This window comes from Dermacentor variabilis, unplaced genomic scaffold (assembly GCF_050947875.1).
Source record: "Dermacentor variabilis isolate Ectoservices unplaced genomic scaffold, ASM5094787v1 scaffold_13, whole genome shotgun sequence".
Classification (NCBI taxonomy): domain Eukaryota; kingdom Metazoa; phylum Arthropoda; class Arachnida; order Ixodida; family Ixodidae; genus Dermacentor; species Dermacentor variabilis.
The window spans coordinates 22,213,294-22,223,125 of record NW_027460291.1 but is presented as its reverse complement, the minus strand read 5'-3'; positions in this window follow the sequence as shown (position 1 = coordinate 22,223,125).

Below are 9,832 nucleotides of genomic sequence, written 5' to 3'. Positions count from 1 at the left end.
CGATGGCGTGCTTACACAACGCGACCCTTTTTTCCTGGTATAGTAGACCTCCATTTTCTCCCTCGTGGTCTCTCTCGATGTCGGATGGAAGCAGTGCGAACAAAAAACTTGGAGAACGCTTGGAGGGAAACTAGTCAGAAAGCCTTGTGGGGCGTTGATGGAAATGAACTGATCATGATTTATGGCGATAGAAACAGGCACGCTGTTCGGGATTGAAGTAGGGATTATAATTTAAAATTGGCAAAGAATATCTCAAAGGCCAGTAAGTGGCGAGGCCTGGCAATGAAATCTTGGTACTTCTAATGTAGTCTATGCGATTACTGTAAGTAAGTCGGCTGTTATTTAGTACAACATAATTATTGCTTAAAATTGCAGTTGCTATAGTATTAGACACTTGCGCTTTATTCTATGCTTCGGAAATCAAAAGCGCACGCATGGCTACGGCAACACGCTGAACTGCGTATCACGCGTAAAATCCTCGTTTCGTTTTCAATCCGATTGGTTTCGCTTTGACTGTTTAAATACCAAAGCAGTTGGGCAGGAAACAATGGAAACACGTAGCTATTACCGCAAAAGTACTTAAGACTTCGGAAAACATGAATCGCAGGAACGTCGAATTGTTAGACAAACTACTTTGTCACACTTGCGGCTGCACTTGTCGTCTGCCTCCCACTAATGCCGGCGTATAATCACGATCGCGCTCACCTACCACCGCTGCTAGCGTGCGTCTAATTGTCGTACAAAAATCCCTCACGTGACCTGATCCTAGGTGCCTAGGGACAGGATCGTTTAGGGACTTTTGAGAAGGCATGATGGTTGCGCCGAGCGACGCCGTGGCGTGTTCGTTCTCAGCGTGATCGTTCACCGGCTCGCGCGGACCGCGCGTTGTTCAACGTTGCTTATGTGATTGTGCTTGCGTTGCTTGTGTGTTGGTTGTAGTTACTTAGCGGGAAAGCCGCGAGTAGTGGTGATGCGACAGTGCGGCTTTCGCCATCTGTGCTTTCGCCTCGGTGAGCTCTGGCAGTACAGAATCTGCGTTGTGTGACCCGTGCTTCCTTGACAATTGAAATGTCGAAGTGGCCTAGCGCCTAGGCAGCGAAGTTCTGCGAACCGCGATGCCGTGGCGTGCGTTGAATCTCCGGCCCACGCCGACCGCTGGTCGTGTGTCTCCGCAGTGGGTTCAGTATTTGTTGGCTAAAAGTCGCGCAGTAATAGTGGTGTGGCATGTCGGCTTTAAGTCTTGGTGAACTCTGGTGGTGTGAGATCCGTATTTCTGAAGAATTCATTGGTGCTGACGATTGAAATATTTAAGTGGCGTAGCGCCTCGGCAATGCAATTTGCGAACCGGCGCTGTGCAGCAGCGTCGTCGTGTTCGCCCCTTTTCGGCAGCGTCATCACATCGCACATGCACTTTTACTTGACGGGACTCGTAGGCGGAGGTGTTGCACGTGTTTTTCGCCACGACTTACGTAAGTAATATAATGCTTAAGGTGGTGTTTGCTCACAACTGTTCACGCGTCCTTGAAATAGGGCAGCGCATGTTTTCAATCGTGTTTAGCGCTAGTGCACTATCCGTCACTTCATGTGATTTACTTTTATCGTGGGCTTTATGACAATTATCGCGTAGTGCTGTGAACATAACGGAGCTTTAGTGATGTCACATGATCTGCCAGAATTCCACGAAATGCAGAGTAGATGTTTAATATTATTCGTACTAAGGGCGCGATAAGCACAGTGAGGTGGAGCCTAATACTGTGCCCTGTAATCTTCAGCTGCATTTGTGCCCGTTTTTCGCGCTCTTAGTTTTAGCAACGGGACGCAGGGTTCGGTGCAAAGTTGGGACGAATGAATGTGTATATACGTCTGCAATAACTTCACCGCAACACATTTGTTACCCTGAACATACTGCCCCGCCCGCTTTACTATAATCTCAGGTGCTCTCGAACTCTCTATTTGCCGGTATTTTTATTTTCACGTGCTGAATGGTCCTACCGCAATACATATATATAGTGAGGTGAAGCTGATTAATGTTTCCAAGTGCTTTGGCAGTGTCAGATCTAACAGTTATAGAATGACATGGCCAATACAACAGCTCACACCTTCACTTTAACAATTCTATTAGGACTGTCAAACTAATCTTACAGCACAGAAAAGCAACGTAAACACCTCAAGAGTTGATTAGCAAGTAATACTGGAAAGTTCAAGTCTAGTGACCAAGGGTGTGGTGAAGTGCTTTAAACATTCAACCAACACACCTTAAGTGCTTAAAAATTTCTAGCATATTGATGCAGGCTGATCAGACTTACTTTGATATTGGTAGTTTTACAATGAAAATAATAGTACTGCATAAGAGGACGCAAGCGACTCGTGTGCTGCTTGGTTATGCAAACCACATGGGTGCCAGAAATACCCATACATGGTGCTTGTTTACACACGCTGCTTGCGTCCACTAATCTAAAGCTCTCTAATGTCAGCAGTATAAAGAGAGGCTGTAAAAATATGGCTTTGAATTTCACAACTCCAATTTTGTTTCTTCTGTACTTGTACAACCTATGGTTTCGTGACAGCATCTGCCTAGCTCATTGCCACATTTTGCGACAAAAGCAGTGATGACTCAGTCAGAATTGCCTGTCCTAATATTACTCCAATAATTCTTTAAACAGTTCATTTTTTTAAGCACGAAGCATGTCATGCCCAACTAGAAAATTAACCATGCAATAATCTACTAGAAGTGGCTAAAAAATGAGCAGTCTTCTGAAGTCAGCTTGATTTGCAGCTGCTAAAATTGGCTATTATTGAATTAGGGCAAGGAAAAAACGGCTTGAATAAACATATGTCTCATCAGAAAGTTGCGGTGGTGTGCTGCAGGCTAAAAGCCGTTTTGACATTGGTCTACCTCTGTCCCAAAACCAGGCACCACAGCCAAGGCGACTTCACTTGGCTTTGACAGCTTCAAATTCGCTTTCACAAGCACGTAATACTCAGTCGAGGTGAGCTCAATGCACATCACCCACACTGGGGATGCAAAGACATACGGCCAAGAGGATGCCACCTTGACGAAGCAGACACCACAGACCTCAAATTAACAAATGACACCAACTATCCCAACTGGTATACCCTCCATTCAAACCAGAAGGGCAGTACACTTACCTAGCATGGGCAACTAGGGCCTTCATCCAGAGTGTCAATGCGACTCTGCCCCAAGAGGAAGCGACCATTATGTGATATAATACTTGATGTAGGGGTGAAAATGTGCCACATATAAAAATCGGGGTTTCAGGCTGGGACCATTTCCGTGATGCACTTGAGTGTGCAGAATGTGAAGGTGTTGAAGAATCGCTAGCAAAACGCATCCTTTACACACTGCAAAGAGCGACATGCTAACTAGAGCTTACTGGGCGCGTCATTTAAACATATAGGCCTCAGTAAGCTGTAACACATTCTTGGCTATAACAGGATGCACCAAATACTGTAATACTATTGAAAACATGCTGCTCGATTTTCAGTGCACATCTGAGAAATTTGAGGAACAAGCGGCAGATGTTTTCCCCGACCACCTCACAGTGACTGACCATCACCTGAGTTGTACGCACCTTAATGACCACTTGTCAAGGAAGGAATGGAAAGCCTCTATATACGATGGCAGAACCTGTTGATGCTCTCGAGCATGTCAACACTTAAAGTGCACATGGCAAAGATGGAGTCATTTTTCAGATGTTGAGGAATCTTGCCGAAACAAGGAAGCAAGCACTATTGCTTGTAATCAATGAAATCTGGAATATTGGAATTCCCCACAAAGTGGAAACACTTGGTCATGATGCCACTACCGAAACCAGGCAAGAAACCTGACACCATAGACGACCTTTGATCAGTCTCACTCACATTGACAGTGTGCATATTGACTGAAGGAATGTGCCTCGCGAGGCTGAACCAGCATCTGGGAAAGACAATAGCCTCTTTCTGCATCAAACCATCGTCAATGCCAGCCGCTTTGGAGGAAAGATGTATGGGTTCTTAGTCACAGTCCAACCAAGAAGGATGTTGAGCACAGTCTGCAATGAGGAGGTACTGGTGGCCTTCCGTGAAGCCTGCCCAGTCATTAGTGGTGTGAAAGCCTCTAATGCAACCATATGTTTGAATATGAAGTTATAGTAAACAGCCAAAGACTTTTACCAACTGCACAGGTGGAAATGCAGGTAAAACCCGGACCAGCACACTTGGTTGCAGGAGTGATTCGCTGATGAGGTAAGAAGGTGACTTAACAGTTGGTGATAAGGTAGACCGAATGCAGGTATGCGCAGTATGTATACATACTGTTAGGCTGAAACAGATTAATTTTCTCCAAAGCAATATCAAAAGCTCAATTTTGTTTAGGATGCCACTCCTGTGCTTTAGGTAAAGTGTGGACATCATCATCATCAGTCTGGTTACACCCACTGCAGCGCAAAGGCCTCTCCCATACTTCTCCAACTACCCCGGTCATGTACTAATTGTGGCCATGCTGTCCCTGCAAATTTCTTAACCTCATTCGCCCACCCAACTTTCTGCCGCCCTCCGCTACGCTTCCCTTCCTAGCAGTGTGGACAGGGTTATATACAGCGGCATAGGCAAATGATACAACTAGATACAGCTGTTATGCGTAATATTTTTTTCTGGACTAAATTCTTGCTCCTTGAACTCATTCGAGATCATTAACTGTAGCACCAAAGTAGTGGAACACTACCGAACAAAGGCATGTAGCGTGCACATCTCAATTCTTCTTATGCCAGTCTTCTTTTTTACACCAATAGCTGCTATGGGCCAACTCCCCTGGTTCTGATGTCTACTGGTGTTGTCACTCTAATCCCCAAATTTATTGCTAGAATATTGCAGATAAAGTTCTCATTGTGATGTGTGGATTCAAACATATGATCAAAAGATTGACAGTCCACAATTCTACATTTCAGCCACTCTGCTGAAGGTACAGTCGTGGCGAATACCGATCCTGGAGAGTGCAATCTAGCCAACAGGTGCCATGATTGGCTAACACCTGTTCAATGTCTGCGTGCTGTATATAGAGCTGGCGTCCCCGCCTTCAAATTCTTACTCATCACTTTCCCCACTTGTGAAGGCAGTACTATGTCAATTTTTCTTTGTGAAGGCAGTACTATGTTAATTTTTCTTCTTACATGTAATGACAGTGATTGGGTGCATCTGCTTTATTAATCTTCTAGTGCTTGGCTTCTCAGATTTACTGGATGGGGCTGGTTGATGGGGCAGAGCGCGAGACCTAGCAATGGGTAGCTCAAATATAGATTTGAGAAAACCAAATTAATTCAGCAGTAAGAAGCTAAAGGGTTGTTTTTCTGGAGACCAGAGACCAAGTCTGGATGTAAAAGAGGAGGAAGAAAACTAGTCTTTCCACTTCAACACTGGGAGGCACAACTCCCACTTATTTTACTTCTTTAAAGGAGATTACTGACTTGCATTGGCAAGTGTTCACTTCAACAAACACCGAATGAAGCAAGCTTCCTGCGCATATTTCACCATTTATTGCATCACTTTCACAGTACGAGTGAAACTCCAATTTTCGTTATGCCACAACTTGCCCAATCTTGTGTTTTGCAGTAGGATTTTAGCAGTGCTATTAAGGCACTTACATATTCGTGAATAGTAGTAGAGAAAAAAAGTAAGAAAAAAGTAAGTGGCTCTTTGTGCATCGACTATGCATGCACCTGGTGCTCTTATGTCCATTTTTTCTGCGATCTGCTAAACCATTCTAAACAAGAAAAGCTCATACGCAATTATTGTGCAGAGTCAGACAACTAAACCAGTATCCTTGGTAAGCAAGGTTTATTTATTTGGCGACATTTTCTGTGGCCCTGCTATTGGGCTTTCTTTTCATCCTTTTCCGCTGTGCAGATTCATTAAGAAGTGACAAGACAGTTTGACAATTTTAATCATTGAAAGACTTAGCGAAAACTTTTTTGGGTTGTTTTTCCTTGCTTTCAGACTGCACATTGCCTTTTAAGGCAGGTTTTAAGTGTTTCTTTTTTTTTTATGGAGAGGGCATGTTAACATCTTTTACACCATGTCAATTATGTGGTGCCATAGTGTGTTCTTGGATGGACTCTTGTCCTTTCATTCAGTACAATATAATGTTTTTTGTGTCGTAGGCCGTTTTACATTTGAGTATGAGTGTAGCATTTCTCTAAGTTTTGCCTCTGTCACCAAAGCTTGCTACCCACTGCTGTTGACATGTGACACACACGTGACTTTTGTTCAATAAAAGGAAGTCTGTCACTTATCCTGTGCACTGGTTGTCTTTTCGAATTACAATTTGTTGCCTATATTAGTTCTTTTGTTGTATCTCAGATTAGGAATGGCTATCACAGTTGACATCATTTAATCATATTGCACACAATGTGGATGATATGTACTTGCAATATATGGCCACCATAAATAGAAGTTAATTCAAGAATAGTGCCTTTGCATGGTGGGGCAGCCATGAATTGTAGCTATAAGTTATCAGCACCGCAAGTAGCACTGTTTGTGCAGAATATAGTTCAACTCTACTACTTTCAAACATCATTGTTTTTATCTGCATTTGTATAGCTCATTCCTGTGAACAACACGCATCTGGCGGAAGAGTGGCTTGCACCTGCAGTGGGGCCCAATGAATAGCCAAATTCCTGCCCGTTTTCATGTTATTAGCATATTAGTTGAGGCAGTCGTTCTTATAGTAAACTGTTTGCGCAGTGTAGAAGCCACTGCGGGTGTCAGGATCTTGTACACATCTTCAGCTTTGCAGAGGGCACAGCATCTGGCACATAGTTTGTCACAGGCCATGTTTTGGGGGCAAGTTGGGTTTACTCACTTGCAAAGAGAGAACCAAGCTTGTTGGATATGAATTAAACCGCCTGTACACTCGGTGGCCTTCTTCATTTTGTGTGACATATATGGTTATAGCTACCCTTGCTTTATGCACTTCTTGTCCGGCAGCAGTTTTGCTTTTGAAACACTCAAGATAGCTTTCAGCAAGCTGGACAGGAATAGCACTGAAAAACCAGCAGATGTTAATTGTTGCACTTGTCATGCGAAGCTTCCTACAGTATGATGAGGACGGAAATTAATGAAGGTGTTCCTCAAGGCCTTCTAGCTTGTCATGAGTTTGGAGCAATGTGATGTATAGCACTTTTCTGATCGCATACTATAGGTTCAGCAGGTGTGGCCATGGTTGAAGTGCAGTGCAAGGTCAAGAAAACATATCTATGAGCAGCACACTGGTAAAGGAGACGCTGGGAAAACTAGTGGGAAGCCTGTTGAACATCTAATTGACCAAGTTGCTGGCTTCATCAGGCAAACTGTGATAAAGAGAAGGAAGTCACCAACACATCAGAAGGTTTTTGCGTATAGACACTGCTAAGGTTCTCAGGCACGTCTCTTGTAACACGCCAACAAATCTTAGTGCGCAGGCTATGCATGACCAACTACATATGCCTTCTGTTTGGACAAAGAACTGCTCATTGTAACTGATGAAGATGGAGTGGACAAAAAAACGGCAGCTCCACTAATCTGGTTTCACTGGTATCAGCAGTGCTTTGTAAGTATGCATCGCCATACTCCCCACTGCCTTCTTGGTTGACATCAGCAAGGACCGGCTTGAGGCAAGGGGTAATAGACATCTTTACAAGCTAAAAATGCATGCATGCATGCATGGAGAGCACATTGTGTCCAAAAAGTAGGCAATTCACAGGGGCACTGGAGAAGAAACAGATTATTGACAGTGGCCAAAGGCAAGCTTATCTGCTACTAAACACCCAACACTGTTGCCATGTGACACCTCTGAAACAATCCTTCTGAAAGAAGAAATCATCCTTGTGCATCCATAAAGAGGGCGGATAGGCAAAGCCCCTTCAGCAATGCTGCCAGCTTCAAAAGGCCCACTTGGCACATCCTGAATGCTTCCTTCTTAGACTTTGCTGGGTGCAAGCATTCTACTGTCCAAAAGTTGTCATTGAGAGCACAGTTGGTTTGGTGGCAATACAGTTCAGAAGCGACTGCAAGAAACCTTTCTTCCGAGCTGGTCTGGAGGCTCATGGTGCTCACAAAGCGACACCATGAGACAAGCAAGGTGACCGGATGCCTCCAAACCCTTGTTCGTGTATCACACTGTTCTGTTGATAACAACCATCAGATCTGAAACCAACAAGCTCAAGTTCAGCACTCGTGTGGTTACTGTGGAGGATCCATAATAAAAAGCACAAAACAGAAAACTGAAGGGAAAGGATAAGGCACCATTTAACACCTAGTATTGCTGCAGCCCACCCCCTTTTATTTTGTCTGGTCATGCTACATTTTTTTCTATATATAGGCATGAACTTATCCTGTGCACAGCTTACTGAAGAGAGCATAGGTGATGTTCCCAATGGGTGTCCGATTTTTATATACACTGTATGCTGGCTCAAAGAGCCTCGAAACACTGCAATGGAAGCTTCTAATAGAAAAGGTGCCTGGAAGAAAAAAAAGCTGTGCTGCAACCATCTTGGCAACATCTTGTCCCCTTAATAAAAATTGTGCTTCCGTATAAACTTCAGCCCTCCAGTTTAGAGTAAAGTACCAGTGCACTTATGAACAACGAATCAATTCTCAAAGAGCATGTGCAGTCCAGCCAGAAGCATAGGTATGAATCCGCATTGTGCTCCTGCATTGAAGGTGAATACTGCGTTACAAAATGACGAATGTGCCTTAGTAAGCTTCCCTGCAATATGAATCTATAATGTACAAAGAATTGTCAATTAAGCTTACCAAGAGCACAGATGCACTTGCAAATTATATCACAACTGAAAATAATGAGCAAACCTATGTGCCCTTTCCACTATTAGTATGCTTTACTGCACGATGCTCATTTCCGCCTCTGTATTGCGGTGTAGCAAGCTACGAAAGAAACGTTGCATAATTGAGCTTTTTAAGATTACCTCTTTTGCAATACACCTATGTTCTGCGGTGAAGCCTAAGCAATGTACTGCGTTGAAGCATACTAAAAGTGGAAAGGGGCCACTGTCACTGGACATAAAAAGAGTTCTTTAATTGTACCCTATGATTACACACTCGCGCAACCGCCGCCTCTCAGGTCGCCTGAGTGGACATACTATGCTGGGTGATAGCGGCCCCCTCCCACTTTTAGTATCCTTTACCGCGTAACTAAAATGCACTGCGGCGAAGAAGCAGTACATTTATATTGAGTGAATAAACAAATGGTTTTTACAACAGTACAGAAATAAACGCGCACCATGAATCAGTCTACCACATGGAAGAGCGTCGCAACAAAAGGTAGCTGATTCACACAGGCTGTGTAGCCCACTTATCAGTCGTAAAGGCTATTCTGGGTAATTCATAATTTCACACACACAGAAATATGTTTATATGTTTACGTTCGTACTCCCTGCGTAATAAGACTTCCAGAACTTACACAACAGGAAGTAATTTACAACACACAAACGAAAACAACAGATACATATGCCTTGTTTTCAACTCGGTCGTCATGCAAATGACATATAGCACGGAAAAACGTGAACATGCTGTGTGTTAGCATCGTAAACTTCATACTAGGCAAGGAGCACACCACAATCCCGCGACAGCCGCTAATGAGACCAAAACGGGAGCACATATCTGTGAACGTGCAAATGGAGACCCTAAGCCACTCTGCTCCTCCACCACCCCCCGCTGCACGGCTGAACCACTCGTTTCAAGCACAGCACACCTAACACACATTCAGCACTGAACAGTGGGCGGTCGATGCAGTCGCATTTACATGACTTGTAGCGAGCAGCACATCCCTCGATGTCCGTTA